At 39.4% G+C, this 21,222-nt stretch overlaps 1 long non-coding RNA gene across 1 annotated transcript in view; it reads right to left on the reverse strand.

Moving 5' to 3' along the window:
* Nucleotides 1-439: 439 nt before the first annotated feature.
* The window catches only part of LOC116657101, a 38,352-nt gene continuing 17,569 nt past the window's right edge, over nucleotides 440-21,222 (reverse strand). The window contains exons 3-5 of the long non-coding RNA XR_004312076.1: nucleotides 17,572-17,631; nucleotides 11,969-12,065; nucleotides 440-553 (exon numbers count right to left, since the gene is read on the reverse strand). This is a non-coding gene — a long non-coding RNA (uncharacterized LOC116657101). The remainder of the gene's footprint in view (nucleotides 554-11,968; nucleotides 12,066-17,571; nucleotides 17,632-21,222) is intronic.

Raw genomic sequence — 21,222 nt, forward strand, 5'->3', positions numbered from 1 at the left:
ACACTCTTAAAAAATAAAAACAAACCAGTTTCCTTGCTCGTAAGCAACACATTTTACACGGGCCATGACAATGATTCCCTCATTTGAGGTTTCTATGAGCAGTTTATTGGTCAAATGGATAATATCTTCATTTTGAAAACCTAAATAGTTTTTTAAGCAAGTCCTGATTCTAGAACACCTCACTCATCTGAACTACCTCATAAAATCCATTACGTTGACTTGGTGACTCAGGGACCCTCACTTCCACAAGTGAAATGAGCAATTTAGTACTCAACAGAGAGCCTCTTTGTGACAAAGAGGAAGTTTGAGGGCTTATGATGCCCGTAGTAAAAGCTAGAGACATTCAGTACTAGGAATCTTTGGAAACTGGAAACAAATTCACTTTTACTAAAGGGATCTCATGGAGAAAGCAGTCCTATAAAATTCCTAGTGCTTTTTTTCCTTCCTCCAGTTTTCAAAAACTTGCCTCATCTTCCAAGGCTCTTCTCAGCTTGGCTCAAAATGAACCCAGGCCTCCGGAAGTAAAGCATTATAACGACCATCTAATGTTTTCCTGCAAAAAAAAGGGTTAAAACGTTAGATTCCCTCAACGGTGTGACAAAATTCCATCGCACTTAACATTTTTATATTTTACCCTTTAAAAATTAACCATATTCTGCATTTCCAAAACACTTTACTTCCAGCAATTAATATCACAGTTGGGAAAGTGACTTTTTATTCTTTTCTCCAGGCAAACAAGCTGAGAGTTTAAGTGATTTACCCTTTCTGAGAGAGGAGGTCACAGATAGAATTCCAGGATTTGAACCTGTACAAAGATCATTAAGGCAATTTTTCAGAGACTTAACAAATACCCACCTGGTGATGTTAAACTACCTTTGAAGAAGGCAGCTGTTGGCTCAAATTGAGGCTTACATGGAACCCTGTGGATTTTGAGGGTAAGGAAGATCTATATGAGGAGGGTTGACGTCCTTCCCAGGAGGCAGCCATATGGAAGGCAAGTGACCCAGTGATTTCCAAAGCTATTTCCTGAACACTGACAGTATGCACAGGAGTCCACTTGTATGACCTTATTATCTCTCCAATGCGCTGAGTTGTATGTCTTATTATCTCCACTTTACAAATTAAAATATAAAAACCTTAGAGAGATGTAACAACTTCTCTAAAGTCAAAGGGTAAAATCTGAGCCAAGAATCTGAAGCTAAAAACTCAAGTTCTAACCAATACCCTCCTGGTATTAACCCTATGATTATATCTGCAGAAGTTATTCACCTTCTTAAACCAAATATCCACACCCACTCTGCTTCATTTACAGAACATCAATCATGATGATTTCTTATTTAAATTTGAAAGCTTAGTAGATTAAATCTTACCGAGTTCAAAGTTAACATTGTTAAAGCAAGACATGCTACCTCATTATTTCTATTTCTTAATTGTAAATTGCATCTTAGAACAGAGGAAATAATTGAGGATGAAATAAATGACAAGGGCATTGATCAATTAAGAGTATTAATAGCTCTTATTTTCAAATCACTGAAAGCGACAAGCTGGGTCTAGGGCATATCCATATCAGTATATCTTTAATTCTCTTTCCATCTATTTTGAATACCATAATTGCTTTATTTTCAGTAAGAGAAAAGGACAAAGAGGCATCTAGAATATTGCACACTTGATTGTAAATTCATTTTATTTAAATGGAGACAATTTCCATTTCCTCCATTATACCATTTTTTCCTACTCTACTACTCTATTTCTTAGAGATTTTTGTAGTAAGCCTTAAAGAAATTACTAACATCATTTAAAAATATAGGTATCTATTAGTATGCAAGCTCATCAGTAACACTAAGATGATGGCAGAGTTTTCTGTGAATACTGCTGTCCATTTGCTATTTATATATGAAGGTCTCATCTTTTCAGCCTTTAGCTAAAGGGTTACTCTGTCATTTAGACCTCCTTATCACATTCTCACTTTTGCTCATGTCATTCTGAAATCATCAGGGTTTTGTTTTTTAGTAAAAGTTTAGACATTGTAAGATTGTAAACTTTGGCTGAATTAAGACCATTGACTTTTTTTTTTTTCATCAGAGTGTTTTATTTGAACTATTGACTATCATTAAAATTCTGGAAATTTCACGTGTGTGCATATTTTTCACATTCTCTTGAAAAATCAGAAGATCTGGATATACTGGGCCCATGTTCCCTCACGTGACTTGGTGGAGAATGCCTTCTAGTGACAGGTTAAGTATTGTCCATTTCACCAGTCCCCACTATCTCATATTCTCAGACTTGGTACCTCCCTTCAGTTGAACTTGGGTTTGTGATCTCCTCCATACTCCTCCACTCCCTACCTCATCTGCTGTGTTCAGAGATGTATTCCTAATATCGATAATAAAACCTGGCACACAGTAGATGCTTGATACATATTTACTGTAAGAACATCGATAATAAAACCTGGCACACAGTAGATGCTTGATACATATTTACTGTAAGAACATGGAGAAGAAACAATAAACACCAATGGATGTGAAGATGAGGATCAAGTCAGTGCCTTGTGGAGGATTTAAAATATGTCTACAACTTATCTGGCACTTCTCTTTATAAAAGGTGGAGATTCCCCTCCCCTTGAGTGTGGGACAGACTTAACCACTTACTAGTAATGAATAGAATGTGGCAGTGACAGTATGTGTGATTCTTGAGTCTGCGTCGTAAAGGATACTGTCACTTTCACCGTGCTATCTTTTGGATCACTCACCCTGGGAAAGCCATCCTCAGTATCCTGAGGCCACTCAAGCACTCCTGTAGAGAGAGTCATATGGCAATGCACTGAGACCTCCTGTCACTAGCTAACACCATCCTGCCAGGCACCTGAAAGAGCCACCTTAGAAACAAGCCCTGAGCCAAGCCTTTGGGTGACTGCAGTTCTGACTGACATCTTAACAGCAACCTCAAAAGAGACCCTGAGCTAGGACCACCCTGCTAAGCAAGCCACTCCTAAATTCCTGACCCTTGGCAACTGTAACATAATAAATGCTTATTTTCTTAAGCCACTAAGTTTTGGAGTAATTTGTTACATGGCACTAAATAACTAACACATGCCTCAGATTAACCTAAGTTGATTTGCTTGTTCATAATTCATGTGTCCTTTTTGATGGATATTGATAACCTCCAATACTTAGGGTGGGTGAGGACTGTAGTTCCTCTTCTTGACAATATGACTGAACAAAAAAAAAAAAAAGCAAAGGCAAGTCTCAGATCTAATTCTGCCATGCAGACCAGGAGACACAAAACAATCATGCATCTAGTTTTGCAAACTCAGTAAAGTCCCTGTTCTTTGTCATTTTAGGCCCATTGATAGCATTTCACACGAAAGGTTTATTCCGAAACTAATGTGACCATGCTGAAATGGCAGGATCTACTAATCTTCTAGTTAAAGTGGGTGAAAGAATTCTCCAGTAAGTCAGTTGAGGTGACACAGAACTGAACTGGGTTATAAACTTCAGCTGTCACTCAGGGGGCCATAGGCTTCTGGGCTCACCAGACGATTATACCTCAGGCCATGCCAGAATGAAGACGCCTGTGCAAAACTTCCTGCCAACTTTACATCATTTCACACACGAAAGCTCATTTTTGATATCTTGTCTGCTGATTAATTAAAATTCTAGTGTGGATTCAGATAGTGATATTTGAAGCTCTTGGGGAAGGGGCTTGATTCCTTTTTTTAAAAATATATATTTTTATTGAAGTATAGTCAGTTTACAATGTTGTGTCAATTTCTGGTGTACAGCATAATGCTTCAGTCATACATGAACATACATTTATTCAGTTTTCATATTCTTTTTCAGCATAAGTTACTACAGGATATTGAATTTAGCTCCCTGTACCATACAGTATGAACTTGTTTATCTATTTTATATGTGTTAGTTAGTATCTGCAAATCTCAACCTCCCAATTTATCCCTTCCCATCCTCTTCCCCCGACCCCAGGTAACCATAAGTTTGTTTTCTATGTCTATGAATCTGTTTCTGTTTTGTAAATAAGTTCATTTGCCTTTTTTTTTTTTTTTTTAAGATTCCAGATATAAGTGATATCATAAGGTATTTTTCTGACTTGATAATTTTCTTTTGTATCAGCTTGGTTTCTTTTTGGTTTCTGTGACTCTATTGTATGCTTTTGATTTGTGGTTACCTTTTTTTTTTTTCAAGTATGTTAAAATTACTGTATCTGTTTGCTTTAGACTGGTAGTCATGTATGCTCAAACACATCCTAAAAAGAATGAAGGAAAAAAAAAAAAAAAGAGGAAGAGAGAAACCAAAAAAAATCTATATTTTCTTGCTCCCATCTCCCACCTTTTATGATTTTGGTGTCTTTATTATTATTATTATTGTTGTTGTTGTTGTTGTTGTTATTATTTTTACATCTTCATGTTTATTCTCTTGCAACTCATTGTAGTTACTGCATTTCCAATTATGGTTTTCTCATTTCTATAGCTTCCTGCTTCTTTTCTAGTTAGAATGGGCCTTTCAATGTTTCTTTTAGGATAGGTTTAGTATTGCGGAATTCTTTGTTTTTGCTTGTCTGTGAAATTCTTTCTCTCTCCTTCTACTCTAAAGGATAGTCTTGCCAGATAGGTATCCTAGGTTGCAGCTTTTTCTCATTCAGGACTTTGAATATATCTTGCCACTCCCTTCTGGCCTGCAGTGTTTGTGTAGAGAAATCAGCTGAAAGCCTTATGGGGGTTCCCTTGTAACTAACTCTGTTTTTCTCTTGCTGCCTTTAGAATCATTTCTTTATCTTTAACTTTGGCCATCTTAATTATAATATGTCTTGGTGTAGGTCTGTTTGGGTTCTTCTTGTTGAGGACTCAAACCCTGTGCTTCCTGTACTTGGGTATCTGTTTCCTTCTTTATGTTTGGAAAGCTTTCAGTCATGATTTCTTAAATACCTTTTCAATTCCCTTTTCGCTGTCTTCTCCTTCTTCGACCCCTATTATGCATAGGTTGGCACACTTTATATTATCCCACAGGTCCCTTATATTACTTTCATTGGCTTTTACTTGCTTTTCTGTCTGCTATTCTGATTGGGTGACTTCTGTTATCCTGTCTTCAAAGTCACTTCTGTGTTCCTCTGCATTATCTGGTCTGCTTTTGACTGCCCTTAGCTTGGCTCTTAACTCAGCCATTGAGTTTTCTGTTTTTAACTGACCCCTCTTTGTAGTTTCTATTTCCTTTTATAGTACTCTCTGTCTCTGTTCATAGTCTCTCTTATTGCCTTCAGTAGTTTTATTACCTCCTTTTTGAAGTCATGATCTAGTAGACTGTTGAGATCTATCTCCTTGTTTGCTCTTTCAGGGGACTTCTCTTGTTTTTTTAATTGGGAGTGGTTCCTCTGCTTCTTCATTTTACTTATTTTTCTCTGGCTCTATGGATTTAGGAGTATCATTTATCTACTGTGGTCTTGAAGGGCTGTTTTGTTTGTTTGTTTGTTTGTTTAAAGTGGGAGCGTTTCTATGTAGACTGTGTGCATCTAATAGTTTTGTTGTGAGGGCTGTTCTTAGTATGGATGGTTGCCATGTCTTTCCTCTGTGTGTGTTGGCTGTAATCTGTCTGATTGGGGGTGTGGTTGGTGTTATGGTGATCAGAGCCTGCCCTGATTGTTGTTGTTGAGCAGGGCCTCCTTTTTTGTTCTGTGGTTGTCACAGCCTTTGCAGGGGCCAAGTCTGCTCCCCTGTTGCTGGAATAGAGGCTTCTCAACCCATTTCTGAGCTACGGTGTGTGGTAGGCAGGGTTGGAGCACTTTAGCTGGGAAAAAGGGTCACTGAGTGTACCTCCACAGGAGTTGTCCACTGGGAAGTGCCCACTGGGGTGTTGTCTGTCACTTGTCTTGTGGGCTTACAAAGTACTCTTTGTTGATGCTGTCTTTGTACCTGCCTTAGCTGTGGGAACGTAGGCCACCCACTTAGTGTCCTCCAGGTCCTGGGCCCCAGAAACCACCCATGCAAATCTGCCAATGTCAGGCGCTAGGACCCACCGTAGCGAGCGTGGGGTCACACATCTGAATACGTGGTGCACCACAGGGTCAGTGTAGACCCCAGCCCTGCCTCCACGTACAGTTCCATATGTTGGCCTATTGTAGATACCTGTAGTCACCCTCGCTGTGCACCACAACTCCGCTCGCTGCTTGTTTGTCCCAGAGGCCTGGTCCACCAGGGATCCAGAGAGAGCAAATCCACCCTCCCTGCCTGGGGCTGTAAGCAAATCTCAGTCCCGCCTATGAAGTTGCAGGGCCTCTGGGTATGGATTCAGCTTTCAGCCCTGCCTCCATGCAGCAGGGATGGCTATGACTGAGCCCCACCTCTCTTCTCCCACACCACACCAACAATGGAGCCAAGCGGAGGAAGTGGCTATGGTGCAGCTGCATTGCATCCCTCCCCACCATGCACACCAGCAGTGGTGCTTTTTTACGAGGGGTCCCAGGCTGTTCTATCCTGCACACACCCCCAGTTGGAGCTCACACTGCCCTCCAGTTTCCTGAGGCTGCCTCTGTGCAGTGGGCCCCAGCCCTCAGCCCAGGCTCCTCACCGCTCTCCAGCAGCCAATCCCAGGCTTGTATCTGCTGGCTCGTGTCTAGGGCTGGGGATCGCAGGGGCCCTCTGTGCCAATTTGTCTTAATTCTGTCTGCCAAGTGACTGCCACTTTCTCCTCTGAGCCCCAGAAGCTCTGCTTCTGTCCCCGTTGACCTGCTGGCTGGAGAGGGGGCATTCCCAGCGTGAGGGTGCATTTCTTCCTATGCTGCTCCCTCCTTGCAGGACCAGTCCTGCACCGATTTTTTTCTTTTTCCTTTTTTCTTTCTTTTTTTCTCTTACAGAATTTTGTGAGAATCCTCCTGTATTTCGAAGTGAGAGACACCCTGCTAGAGTTCAGTAGGTGTTCTGTGTGATTCAGTGGGTTTGTAGATTAATTCTTGGTATATTTGTGGGAGAGGGCGAGCTGTGAGTCCCTCCACTACTCCACCTTGGCACCTCCTCTCTGGTGTGTTCATTCCTGATTAAGGTTCTTCAGATGCTAACTGAGTGTGGCTTCTTGATTAGGACACTATTAATTCACCACACCTCAGGCTGTGCACATAGATAACACTATATCCTTATGTCTCTGACACATTTGGAAACAAGTTACAGACAATATAAAAATAAGAGATGTTGTGTGGAAAATTACCTGGATGCAATGGTAGCCTCCAAATAATTTGCCAGGCAATCTAATTCAGAGGTTACTTAACTGAAAGTCTCACAAACTAAGATGGTCAAATCATATGGTTTGTCGAAACAATTTAAAACACACATTGCAAAGCAAGGGGAACGAGATGAGATAGGTTAATATACTTAATAGAGGGTACCTATGAGGTGAAAGGGCCACACGGTCTGAATTCTGGAGATGTTTGCATATTCTCTCTCTCTTCTTCTCCCTCCCCTTCTCACTCTCTCTCTGCCATATCAGTCTTCCCAGCGATGGTGTGTTTATGAGGACCAGAGGTGAGGTTTGAGCAAAATACCCAAAATGATAGGTATCTGGGACAACCCACTTGGTTGCTCTGAGACACCTGCAAGTGCCCCTGGTCAATATCTGTATTTTGCCAGTAAGTCAGATAAACAGCTACTCTTGGGCTGAAACCCTGGAACCAGGATGAGTATCAATCATAGGAGCCAATCTAAGACTTCACAGATTGAATATTGCCTGGAGACAACCATTGCATTAATGTAATTTCCTACAGGACACACTTTAAAAAAAATCCTGCCCTTAACGTGTAGAGCAGGAATATTTGGTACCTTATATTTCTTCCCTCCCTTCCTCTCTGCATTTAGCACGGGCATTCCTCTACTTCATTTATTTATGTCTAACGTAGCTCATATGCTACTTGCATCTATGTTTAGTGTCATCTCCTCTCCATATTTGCTTCTCTTACTTTCTACTGCAGAACTGAATAATCTTAAATAATACTGCAAACATACATTACAAGAGATTATCATAGAATTAAGAGATCTCAGGGAAAAAATACTGGTTTTAGAAATGATGATGGAACCTATTATACAAAATTCATTTAGCTTATCTATCTTTGGAAATAGCCAAGGGGAAAACCTATTTGTTGGTGGTTTGTTTATCTAGGGATTTTACCTCTAAAAAGAGAGGGCTTTGAGGAAAGCAGACATTGCAGAATTAAATTCTAAATGGGTTTGTGCAAGTGAAAATTGGAGACTGGCTAATTCAATTAATTTCTATTCATGCCATCAGTGAAACAGGAACTCTAGGCATCTGATCAGATGCAAGAAATCTAGAGAAGCAGGATGCTGGAAACCAAATTACTTGCCTAGAATTCCAGCTCCGACATCCACGAGAATATTCTTGATTGAGTTGTGTGGATCAGCTCAACACCAATACCTATGGTTCATTTATGAGTCCTGGACCTGCCATAGAACACATTCCACAAGGGGGAGCCGATTTGCCTAAATGAGTGAGTTATTTCACTTCGTAAATCACTAGCGATAATTCACCTGTTTTTCTGGAAACTCGGAGTTCTTTCAGCCATCTCTGACAGTTCTAAATCAAATACAAAAATACGCTTCCTTAGAACAAAAGAGAACAGTATGAGAGGGACCCAATTACAAATAAGTTTTATGAATACAAAATCTCATAAATGGGTCCCCATTCAACTGGGCAGTTTATGGTTACATTTCTGGGCCTCACCTGAGACCTCACCTATTGAGTTAAAGTCTCAGTGACTGGGGTCCAGGAATGTGAATTTTAAACAAGCTGTACAAGAGGTTCTTCTGCACACTGAATTTCGATCAACACAACTAAGGAGTTATTTTAACAACGCTCACAGGACGTAGTAGTCTTGTTTGGATTTGTGTAGAAGTTAAAGTCCTTTCTTGTAAGTTTGCAATTAGAACCACAAATCAGCATAGCTGAAGTACAGTGAGTGTTTTCTCTGTCCTTATTAATAAGGATGATGACAGTGGGCCAATTAAAAAAAAACAACTCATCAGTTAACACCTGTAGCATATTTAGAATATTTGGTTACATCTGGGCTTTGATAACTCTTTTCAACTGAGTTTAAATGGCAGAAAAAGTTGGAAGCTAATTTCCTTTAGAGTAGGGTTTACTCCTCTTAACTCAAAGCCCAATGGTTTTTAAAAGACCTGAGATAATGTTTCCAAGTTGAGATTGAATTTACTTAAATGATAATATCTTTTTTTACTCTTTTTTTAATTGAAGTATAGTTAGTTGTGTCAATTTCTGGTGTACAATAGTTCAGTCATACGTATATGTACATATATTCATTTTCATATTCGTTTCCACTATAGTTTACTATAAGATATTGAATATCTGTGCTATACAGTATGAACTTGTTGTTTATCTATTTTATATATAGTAGTTAGTATCTACAAATCTCAAACTCCCAATTTACCCCTTCCGACCTCCTTCCACCCTTGGTAACCATAAGTTTGTTTTCTATGTCTGTGAGTCTGTTTCTGTTTTGTAAATAAGTTCATTTGTCTTTTTTTTAGATTCTACATATAAGTGATAGCATATGACAATCTCCAGGTGCATCCATATTGCTGCAAATGGCATTATATCATTTTTATGGCTGAGTAGTATTCCGTTAAATGATAATTTCAAGCTTAGACTTCTTCCTATATCTTCAGCTCCCGTTTGCCTCATTCATACTTGACTCTTTACCAAGTTAATAGCCTGTTTGGGTTTTGGAATCCTCATCTGTAAAGTGGGAATAATAACAGAACATACCAACTTCTGTTTTCATGAAAATTAACAATAGCCAGTAAAACAGTCCCTGATCCACAGTCTTTATGCTGTGGCCACTAATGGTGCAACTCATACTCATCCATGTCCAGGAAATTGGCTGGAAGACTTTTTTTTTAAAGGGAAAATAATGGATAAGAACCAACAACCTTCCCATTATCTATTTGTCTCAATGGGTAACATGCATTCCAGCAGTTTGCCCACCCTCTGGAACCCCTATTCCAGTGGCTATCCAACTATTGAAACAAGAACTGCCCTCAGGGCAAGGTTTTCCAAACTATCCAGCTTAGAAGAATCACCGAGCACACTTTTATTTTTAATACAGATTTTAGATCTATTCTTAGATAATTTGATTTAGTACACATGGGAGGAGAGGGTGCAGGTGCCAAAAATATAGAGATTCCCTGGGGATTCCTAAGACTAGGTCGGTTGGGAGTGTTGCCTGAGGACATGGCTGCCCCTTATTAATCACAAAACTGATTTCCCTTGTAAAAATATCCAGCTGTTTTTTCCCTCCTGAGACAAACTGGTTTGCATGGGATTGGGCAGCCAGACAGCCAGAGGGCTGACTTATATTTTCCTGTGACCCCTACATGGATGACCTCCTTCTTGTCCATTTCCTCAGCTGTAACAATGAGGTTAAGGTGGCTCCATGCAAGGGTGTGAAGAGGTGGAGCTAAGAGAAGGCGTTTGATAATTGAAAAAAATATGCAAGCGTTTTGTGAGCCGTCGTTGGAGGTTTCTCGGAGACTGTGTTCAAGAGGAGCGTGCTTCTTTCCATCTCTGATTTGGCCAGTCAGCCTTGTCTGTGGATGCTTCTAGCATTCCAGAATTTAGCTGCATTAAGTGAACTTAAGATGGGCTGAGTGAGTCCCTTCCACCCACTGTGCTTGCTGGCACGCCCTCTATGGCAGCTCACTGCTTGAAGTTAATAATGGCCTGTTGGTAAACTACATCTGAGAACTTGTCTTGAACTTTTCTCGTGTTCTTCGATGTTAGATGACCTTGGTGAGATGATTCAGGGAGCTACACGTGTTGTCTGCTGCATGTCCCAGGCTCATTTGGCAGGTGGCAGCTCTGGGCACTGTTCCCACCACCACTCACTCTCCAACTTGGTCTCCACGTTGCCTGCTGGGCGTTGTGAAGGACATGCTGACCTTTTCCGAACTGACAGAGGGAGGTGACAGAAAGAGTGCTTGGGCGTGGACAGGTCTGGGTTCCAGTGGCACTTCTGCGATCTTGTGTGTGTGATGTGGGTTTTTCCCAGCCTCACAAGGCATCCTTACCTGTGAAATGGGGAGCGTAGGGCTTCCCTCACAAGTTTCTGAGGACTGAATAATATAAGGTATACAAAGCACCTAGAAGACGGCCTGGCCAGTGGAAAACACTAACATTTTAGCTGCTCTTACGATGATCAATTTTATCAATTCTTAGATGCACATAGTTCTTCACATTTTTAACGTCTTCAGAAATGAGGTTGTGTCTTACAATCGGAAAAAATTAACACATGCCCTCCAGAACCTGACCAGAATCAGGAAGTGTCTGATTTTACTCCCTTCCCTTTTAGTATAAAAGAAGCCTGGATTCTAAATCAGGCAAGGTGATTCTTTTAGTCCGCCTTCTTCTTGGTCTGTTGGCTTTTGGAATAAAGTTGCTATTCCTTGCCCCAACAACTCATCTCTTGATTTATTGGCCTGTCGTGCAGCGAGCAGTATGAGCTTGGACTCGGTAACAGTAGGACTTGGATTATTGTACCACAGGACCTGTGTGTCCTTTGGTAGAACCATATAGCAATGTGTAGGTAATTTTTTCATTTTTTGGAATGATGACTGACCAGTGAATTTTGTCTCCCTTTGACCTATCGGATAAATCTGCAAAATAACCCAGAGTCCCTGATTTCTGAGTGCCTGCTTCAAGAGAATACTATTCACATACCAAAGTGCTTAAGTTGCTTTCCCAAGAAAGCAGACTGCTCTCTCTGCCTGAAGGGACCTGACTCAAAATTCTTTCTTGGGACTTGGGACAGTGTGACATCTGATCCCGTGTTGTTCCCTCCAGCAAGAGGCCAATACATGAGTGAATGAGACAGAGTTGTTACGAACCCCTGTGGCAGAGGAAGAAATAGGTAATTGGCTGTGGCACAAACTGGTTATGCTCACCTAGAACATTAAAGTGCCTCCGAGGCCTGTACACCAGGTCTGTCAATCCCGTCTGGAATCTGCTCTTCCTGAGTTAACCACGTTGACCTTCTTGGTCCTGAAGTTAGAAAGAGTTGAGTAAGCACCTACTTATATCATTCCCATCTATGTCCTCTCATTAAGCACCTGCATGATCTCACTTAACCCTCATGGCAGCTGCCGAAGATAGGAAGCAGCGTAATGAGGTCATATGGAGCAGGCCTAGAGATCTGCATTCAAATCCTGACTTCCTTACTAGCTGTGTAGTTTTGGGTAAACGACTTAACCTCTCTGAATCTCAGATTTCTATCTTTAAAATAGAGGGGAAAATAATACTTGCCTCTGAGAATTAATATAAGGATTAAGCATTGCTTAGTCGACACTTAATGGAGGTTTCCCAAAAGTGGTTAGTGCTTTCCCCAGCACCCTGCAAGCTGTCTGGCATATAGTAGGTGCTCAATAAAAGTCAATCTGTCAGAGATGCACATTACTATATATAAAATAGATAAACAACAAGGACTTATTTTATAGCATAGGGACCTATATTCAATTTCTTGTAATGAACCACAATAGAAAAGAAACTGAAAAAATATATACATATGTATGTATACATATAATTGAATCAATTTGCTGTACACCTGAAGCTAACACTGACTACACTTCAATAAAAAATGAGGATTACAAAAAAGTCATTCTGTCAGAGAGAGAGAGAGAGATCTAAGAGAGGTGGTGCATCAGTAGTTCGATAAGAATGAAGTGTCTCCTCTTATGCTTTAAGCCTGTGCTGGGAACTGCAGGGGCCCAGGCAAACAATAATAGCAATTTGTATTTACATAGCATTTTATAGCTGAAAAACACATTCATATGTTTTCATTTAAACTTCCCAACACACCCAAGACAGAAAGGGTGTTCTTATTCCTATCTCCGGAAGAATATGAAGCCCAGAGAAGTTAAAGAGCAGAGGCGCAAGTACGTGTCCCCACGAATTGAGGAGAATGATTACAGAGCAGAGCTGGTGGGTTTAGCAATCAGGAGGGCTTTGGTGACCTTCCAGAGAGCACGTTCATTAGAGTGATGGGGACAGACGCCAGACCTTGGGGACTGAGGAAGATACGGATGGAGAGGAAATAAGAATCAACCTCCTGGCAGCAAAGCAAAGGAGGGAAATGGGATGCGAACAGGATCAAACAATGGCTTTTTCAAAATAAGGGTGATCTGTGTGTGGTTATCCCTTGGAAATGACTTGTTCAGGCTGATTGGTGACGACTGAAACTTAGAAAGGGACACATCATGGCAGCTGAAGGATCACTTTGAAAAGTGATTCTTTGCTTTGCCAAAGAATTCTCAATAGACTGGGAAAAAAATCTAAGTCGTCAGTAAAAACAGGAAGATGTACTCAGCCTCCCGTATAATAAAATAAATACTAGTTATGGTAAGAATGAGATACCATTTTTCACCAGTGAAACTGACTTAGATGAAGCAGTTTGATAAGATGGAGCGGAGGCAGATTGTAGACATATGGTACATCTATTCAGCAATTGCAGGAACAAGGGGGGCTCTCTCTGTCCTAACATGGAGTGGGGTCCATCCGTTACATATCGATCAGAGAAAAACAAAAGGCAGACATTTTAAAAAAAATCATGCTGAAATATGTAGCAAAAATGGCTAGGAAACAATAAAGGGTTAAAGTTGATTATTAGGAAGGGAAAGGAGTGATTTTACTCTTCATGTTATTGTCCTCTCTACTATGAGTGGATTTTTTTAAAACCGTGACTATGCATTACATTTAATATAAAATACTGATTTGAAAAATTCACCACAAAATCCCTTTAAATCTTTAGGTCTTCTAGTACACTTGAAAAAAAATTCCATTTATAAAAATTTGATCTATTCACTCTGTTTTCCTGGAACACATCTACTGTATTAAGGGACACCAATACAGTTAATGACCCATCACCAATGGGTTTCTATAAAGACTTTCTTCTCCATTGGCCATTTCCTCCTCTGTGGAGGCTTACAAATTGCCAAGAAGGTAGAATTTCCCAACCTAAGTGAGTAGAAACCTTTCATCACCTCTAGTGCAATCAGGCTCATTTAGAATGGGTCTGTGATTACAAAAGAGTGTTTGAGGACTATTCCATTTTGGATTCGTACATGGAGTCTCACAAATCTGATTGATCATTATAACCCCTGGGGCACTTTTTATTGAAAAGATAGATTCTGTTATTGCTTATCCCTCATTCTGATCTGATAAGTCAAGATTGGTGCCTTTTTTTTTTTTAATTCTCAAGAACCAGATTAGGGAACGCTTATCTTGCATTGTGGCAACCCTCTCTTTTATTTCTTAGAAATTACTATGCAATGGTGCAAGTCATTCTCTCTAGAACAGAAGTCTCTATTTATTGGCTCAGCAACTGGGAACATGTTTACAGTCGCCAGAAGTCTATTGACATGCAGAGGGAATGCACAAGTGAGGACAGTGTTCCCTAAACTTCTCCAATAGAGAGTTTCAGTCACAAAGAACGCCTTCTAAAAGATCACAGCTATGACATCTGTTGAGCTAAGATGGTAGGAGGCAAGGCTGATGAGAGCTGTTTAAAGCAGCAATTTCCAACAATCTAAAGACACAGGACTTGTCAAGGCAGTCTACGTAGAAGTAGGGGCCCTTGCTGAAATAATTTCCTCTAATGTCTACATTTGCCAAAGCTTTGCTTATGGTTCCCTTGATAGAGATGGACATCAGTCTCGGAAGAAACGTAGTTTCGTCTTGAATGTAGATATCTTCCCCTCTCCAAACTCTGTCATCTAAAATATTATCCAGTGGTTGGTTGAAATTGGGCTTGGAGAACTGCCTATCAAGATTTTTGATTGTTCCCCTCACCCCCACTCCCAGGGAGACTTAATTTGCTTTTCTTTGGGTTATATTCATTTAAAACAAGAATTATGCTTTCATATTGAAAAAATTGTGCTTGCCTTGCCTGCCTCTCCAGATTGATGTCTCACTGTCCCCACCGTTTTTGTACCCTTAGCTCTGGCTTGAACTGCTTGCAGTTCCCTGAATGCTCCAAGCTCCTCCATACTCTGCCTTCACCCATGCTGTTCCTTTGTGCTTCCTTGCCTTTTTGGGCTTGGCAAACTCCTACTCTTCAACTCCAAACTCAGGCTTTCTGCACCCCTCTGATCTCATCTTCAGTGGTTATGATTTTAATCTCTAAAAATTCTATGTCTTTGTTTATATTTGCAAAGAATATCTCTGGACAATTATTGGAAATTAATACAATTGTTTAGGCAGTTGAATGGCTGGGAAACAAGGGTGGGAGGAAGATGCTTCATTGTACACACACATTAGTTCCTTTGAACTTTTGTACAATGTACATTTATACCTATTCCAATCAGTTCAATTCAAATGTAAAAACAATAACAAATATCAGCTGCAGAAGATATGCTATACTCTTCCCAGATTAACAACTTTAAGGCATATTTCCAAATCTATCTTTTTAAAAAATCTTTATTTTTAATTTCACAAGTAATATGTAAATTTTCTCCATTATAAATGCCAATGCAAATTAGTCTTTCTGCTACCAGGCTTCTCTGACATGATACTCATGTAATTTCTATTCTTGCCTTAAATGTGTTTTGAGTATATATATTAAAAAAAACTCAAGTGTATTACCAACCTGAAGAGGGTCAATTGTTTACAAAATGTGAACTTGAGTTGCTTTTAAATTTAATAATGCTGGGCTTTGTTGAAAGGGTTCATTAGGGTGACCAGCTGTCCCAGTTTCCCCAGAACTAAAAGGGTTTCCAGGACATTGGACTTACAGTGCTGAAACTGGGTAAGCCTCATACATACAGGGATGCCTGATCAATTAGAATGGACATTGGCCCAAACAGGAGGAATGTTTGATGTAAAGCCCCACACTGGGTATGGTGCATGGCAACTGATTACCAGCCCTGGTTTTATAGCTTTCCTCATCTTTCCAGAAGCATTGTTCATCAACTTTATGACATTTTTAAAAAGACCTTAACTTCTACTTTAAATTTCATAATGAAATAAGTGGCATAAAGAAAGAATTTCTTTGACATTTGATGCTGTTATGTTCTTAACTGAAGCTGGGAGATTTATCACCTTTAATGGTGCATGCAAAGTAAATCTTATTTTTAACTTCAGACTCAAGAAGAAAATATACCATTCTGACTTTTTTTTTTTTAAATAGCCCAAGGTTTACAAAGTCAAGAACCATTGAATTCAATTGTATAGTATGGCACAAGTAAGTAATTAAAAAGTAAATTAGCAGATGAGAATAATGAATTTGTAAGTGGGAGGGGCAGAAAGGCCTATAAAAAGTACTCAACCTGAGAAAAAAGGAAGATTAATTTCAGTTAGAAGTTGGTCAAGAAAGCTCATTGTGTTTTCAGCCTAAAACTGAAATGCAAGCTGAACAAGGCTGTTCCAGACTTCATTAACCAGTAATCTATGTACATAAGAGTGACACTGAACAAATAAATGTAGTGGAGTAAAATAAATAAGTTTTTCAAAATAAATGTCTTTTAACAGTAGTTGGCTATTAGTTAAAATAATGAAACAGCTCCAAAAAGCAAGCCTATGAAGAAGTTTTCCTCTTTGATGCTTTTTTTACCCCCCATTCACAATTTTATTTCCTGATTTCAGGAACCTACAAGTAAAGAGTGGATCTTTGCAAAAAGATGAAAGCAGAAGATTGAAGGTTTTGTCCACAGATGGGTTAGACAGCTCACACAGAATATTTTTAAATGGTTTACTTTGGCCCCTTCTGATGGTTTGGGGCACCCAGAGTAGGAATTCTTTACCTGGATACTTTTCTGGAAGTATAAAACCATCTGAAAGCTAGAAACTGTCTGCAAAGCTTTGTGTTTATGTATCCATGGGTGTTTTTCTGCAGAAAAAGTTCTCCATTATCTTTGAGCTTCCAAAGGGTTCTGTCACCCTTCAAAACATTTAGGAAGAATTGAAGTGCTACAGGGAAGTTTTCTGATTCTCTGTCTGTCTCTGTCTCTCTTTAATCGTTTGACAACAGGATTTGAAAGAGATTCTGTTTGCTTTACTTGAAGGACTGAAAATCCAGTTCTATAAGCAGAGAGAAAGATCCCACTCAGTCCTTATCCACTGGGGACACTCTACAGATGTGTAGATAGACCTACATACAGATTGTTGATTGCTGGGAGGAAGTGGGCAGACTTGCAAATGGACTAAGAAATACTCAGGGGGGATAGAAATATGGATCCTAATACTTTCCCTTTAAACTTTAAGTATATACAACATTTCTAATGAGGCCAGCTGACAGAGAAAAAAAAAAAAGATAGCCCTCCCCAAAGGTGAAAGTAACTCACGGTAAGGGTGAAGTCTGAACTGATAATGTGGACTCTATATGAAGTCAGATAAAAGTACCTGAAATTTAGGAATAGGGGAGATATTGCTGGGTGTTCTTTAGTGCAGTGTTGGGTTGACTTTACGTTGTCAGGGACATTTCATAACTCATAGGAGGCGGAGATTAACTTACAGATTTTTGTCTGATAGGGTTTAGCCAGATGAAACGAAATTTTACCTGGTGGAACAGATGACCATACAGGGTACAATTTATGATCCTGTTGGACATTAACCAAGTCTGCAAAAAAAAAAAAAAAAATTTTGAGGTAAAATTAACACAAATTAACATAAAATTAACCATTAACTATTTTAAAGAGTGTAATTTAGTGGTATTTACATTCAGAATGTTGTGCAATGTCACCTCTATCTAGTTCTAAAACATTTTCATCATCCCAAAAGGAAACTCTGCACCCATGAAACAGTCACTCCCCATTCCACCATACTCCCAGCTCCTGTAAACCTCTGATCTGCTGTCTCTATGAAGTTGCTTATTCTGGATATTTCATGTAAATGGAATCATACAGTATGTGGCTTTTTGTGTCTTGCTTCTTTCATTCAGTTTATTTTTGAGGTTCATTCATGCTGTAGCGTGTTTCAGTACTTCACTGCTTTTTATGGTGGGGTAATATTCCACTGTAGGGACAGATCACATTTTGTTTATCCATTCATCTGTTGATGGACTCTTGGGTTGTTTCCATTTTTGGCCATTGTCAACAGTGATACTATGATCATTCTCACATAGCATTTTTTTGTTCAAGTTTTTGAGGAAGCACCAAACTGGTTTCCATAGTGGATATACCATTTTACATTCCTCATGACAACGTACAATTGTTCCAGTTTCTCCATATTCTCATCAATGCTTATTTTCCTTTTTTTGTTGGTTGTGGCTAACCTAGTGGGTGTGATTTAATTATGGTTTTGATTTGCATTTCCCTAATGACTAATGACATTGAGCATATTTATGTCCTTGTTGGCCATTTGTATATCTTCTTTGGAGATGTCTGTTCAAGCTCTCTGCCCATTTTTTTAATTGGGTTATTTGTCTTTTTGGTGTTGACTTTGTATGCATTCTTTATATATTACGGATATTAAATAAACTCATATCACATATATAATGGACAGATATTTTCTCCCATTTCTTGGCTTATTTTCTCACTTTCTTGGTAAAGCCCAATTTATTTATTTTTTGGTATTTTTGTTGCCTTTGCTTTTGGCATCACATCTAAAAACAACTGTCAAATTCAAAGTATGAAGATTGACTCCCATGTTTTCATCTGGGTTTTACAGATTTAGGTCTTTGATCCATTTTGAGTTCATTTTTGTATATGGTATGAGTTAAGGGTCCAACTTAATTCTTCTGCACATGGATAATCAGTTGTGCCAGAACCATTTTTCAAAGAGACTGTTCTTTCTTCATTGAACGGTCTTGGCACCCTCATCCAAAACCAATTGACTATGGATGGATAGGTTTATTGTGTGGCTCTCTGTTCAATTCCATCCTTACCTATCTCTGGACTCTCCATTTTTTTGGTCCCACCTCCAGAGATTCTGATGTAATTGATCTGGGGCATAGCATGGGCACTGCTTTTTTTTTTTTGTTTGTTTTAACTCCCCAAGATGATCCTAACTGTACTTAGAGTTGAGAATCACTGTCTTAAGAGAAGTTCTAGTGAAACCATGCTTGATCTAATCTCATTGGTGCCTCAGGATTCTCACTGGGAAAAGTGGCTCTGAGTGGGTGTCACTAAGACCTCTGCTACAACAATATGGCATTTTCTTACCTATTTCAGAGATGGAAAACACCTGGCACCTAAACTTTGCCCACAATTTCCACTCAACACCTGATCTAACCACAGACCCTTTTATGTTCCAAAACAAAGTAGAAGTACAGAAGTAGGTGATTTCAAGGTGGGGTTCCCAACTGATTGATGAGTCCAGATTCTTTCCATCTTCCTGCTCTACCATCCTCAGTGTTTCAGTGACATGTGTTCTTTCAAGGGTACAGGAAGGCTGCTGCAATAGCAAAAAGCAACAATGTCCAAAAGCAGGAAATGGGGGAGAAAGAGATTTCCTTATTTCTCTTATCCATTTCTCTCTTTATCCCAGAAAATATCCCTTTCAAGGCCCACTGGGCAGGCCTGTGTCATATGGCCACACCTTAACTTCAAGGAGGCTCAGAAATAAGTAACTAGATTTTCAGTTTCTCTTAGAACACGAGGAAGGTTCTGCCGGCAAGAATAAAGGGTAGAAAGATGGCTGTTAGATTGGCAACTAAAAATGTCTGCTTTTCGACACGATGGTAGTAACACTTATTGTTATATGATCACTTTACATTCTAAATGACCACACTTGAGCAGCCTGGCATGTCATATTGGGACAAATGAATTTGCTTAAAGATGCTACAGTCTGCAAGCAAATCCTGTGTTTCTCACTGACCACCCCAACTAACTGAGTCCTGAGTCAATACTGCTATGACTAGGGAACCCTATGCGTCTTTTTCCTCTAGGCTTCTACAGAATTTGTGATCCCTTCAGAGCCAATTTAATTTAATTAATCTAATAAAGGAAAGCACAGGAGAAGGCTGCTATTGTGCTGTAATGCTCAGGAGGTAGCTTTGTGTTTGCTTTTTTTTTTTTTAAGTTTGATTAAAAATTCAATAAAACAAACAAGTTACAATGTATAATTATCATTAATCTCAGAGCAGATTATTTTCATGCACTAATGAAAAACTCAAGTAATCTTATCTAGTTTACAATTTAGACGTAAAATCACTGAGGAAATCTTCGTCTTTATTCAAGGTTCTACTCTGTCCTAATTCTTAGAACATTTAACTTATTTGTGTATATTCTCCACTTTTTTTTATCAATTCTTATTTTCTCAAACTTACACAAAAATTACTGTTTAACAATGCATGTTGGTTGTAATGTTACCAGCCTGGATCCTTGGACTCTTAAATCAATAAAAGTTGATGAGGCCAGATGAGGAATTCAGGCAAGTCTTTCCGCCCCAAGGTGGGGTGAGTTGGTCCCTCAAATATAGTGAGGGTAGGGGCGGACATGTGGATCTGGCTGGAGGGGTGGCTTAGGTAGTCTGCCCACCCCTTTGGCGGTGTTGTGTGCAGGGATCATGCGTAGTACGCTGCTTTTGCTTCCTTGAAAGTTGCAGTTGCCGGAGGGTGGGAAGGGATCGACTGGGATTTCAAAATTGTAGAATAGATAAACAAGATTATACTGTATAGCACAGGGAGATATACACAAGATCTTATTGTAGCTCACAGAGAAAAAAAATGTGACAATGAATATATATATATGTTCACGTATAACTGAAAAATTGTGCTCTACACTGGAATTTGACACAACATTGTAAAAGGATTCTAAATCAATAAAAAATGTTAAAAAAAAGTTGCAGTTGAGTCTTGAACGTTTTGTATCGTATTTTTCATAATTTGACCCAACTGCACATCCATGCAGTTATTTTTAGTCTCTTACAGTTGTTTCTTTGTATTCTGTTGCTCAGTGAGATGTTTGTCCGGGTTCAAGTACTTCTGTAAAGGGTCCCAGGTCCCAGCTTACCTCAGTAAGAATACGAATAATATAAAACTATAGAAAGTTATAAGGAAAAGTGCCCCCTCGCACTGCCATCCCCCAACCCTAGCCAATTCCCCATCCTTAAATACCCCTCCACAGTTAAGAATTCAATACTTGTTGTAGGCCTACAGAAATATGCACTTACAGACTTGTGCATTGTTTAAAGAGCACATTACATGTTGTTCTACAGCTTTTTTCCCCCCATTTAACAATATATCCTAGTCAACTTTCCATATGCTTAT

The sequence above is a fragment of the Camelus ferus genome, chromosome 17, assembly GCF_009834535.1.
Source record: "Camelus ferus isolate YT-003-E chromosome 17, BCGSAC_Cfer_1.0, whole genome shotgun sequence".
Classification (NCBI taxonomy): domain Eukaryota; kingdom Metazoa; phylum Chordata; class Mammalia; order Artiodactyla; family Camelidae; genus Camelus; species Camelus ferus.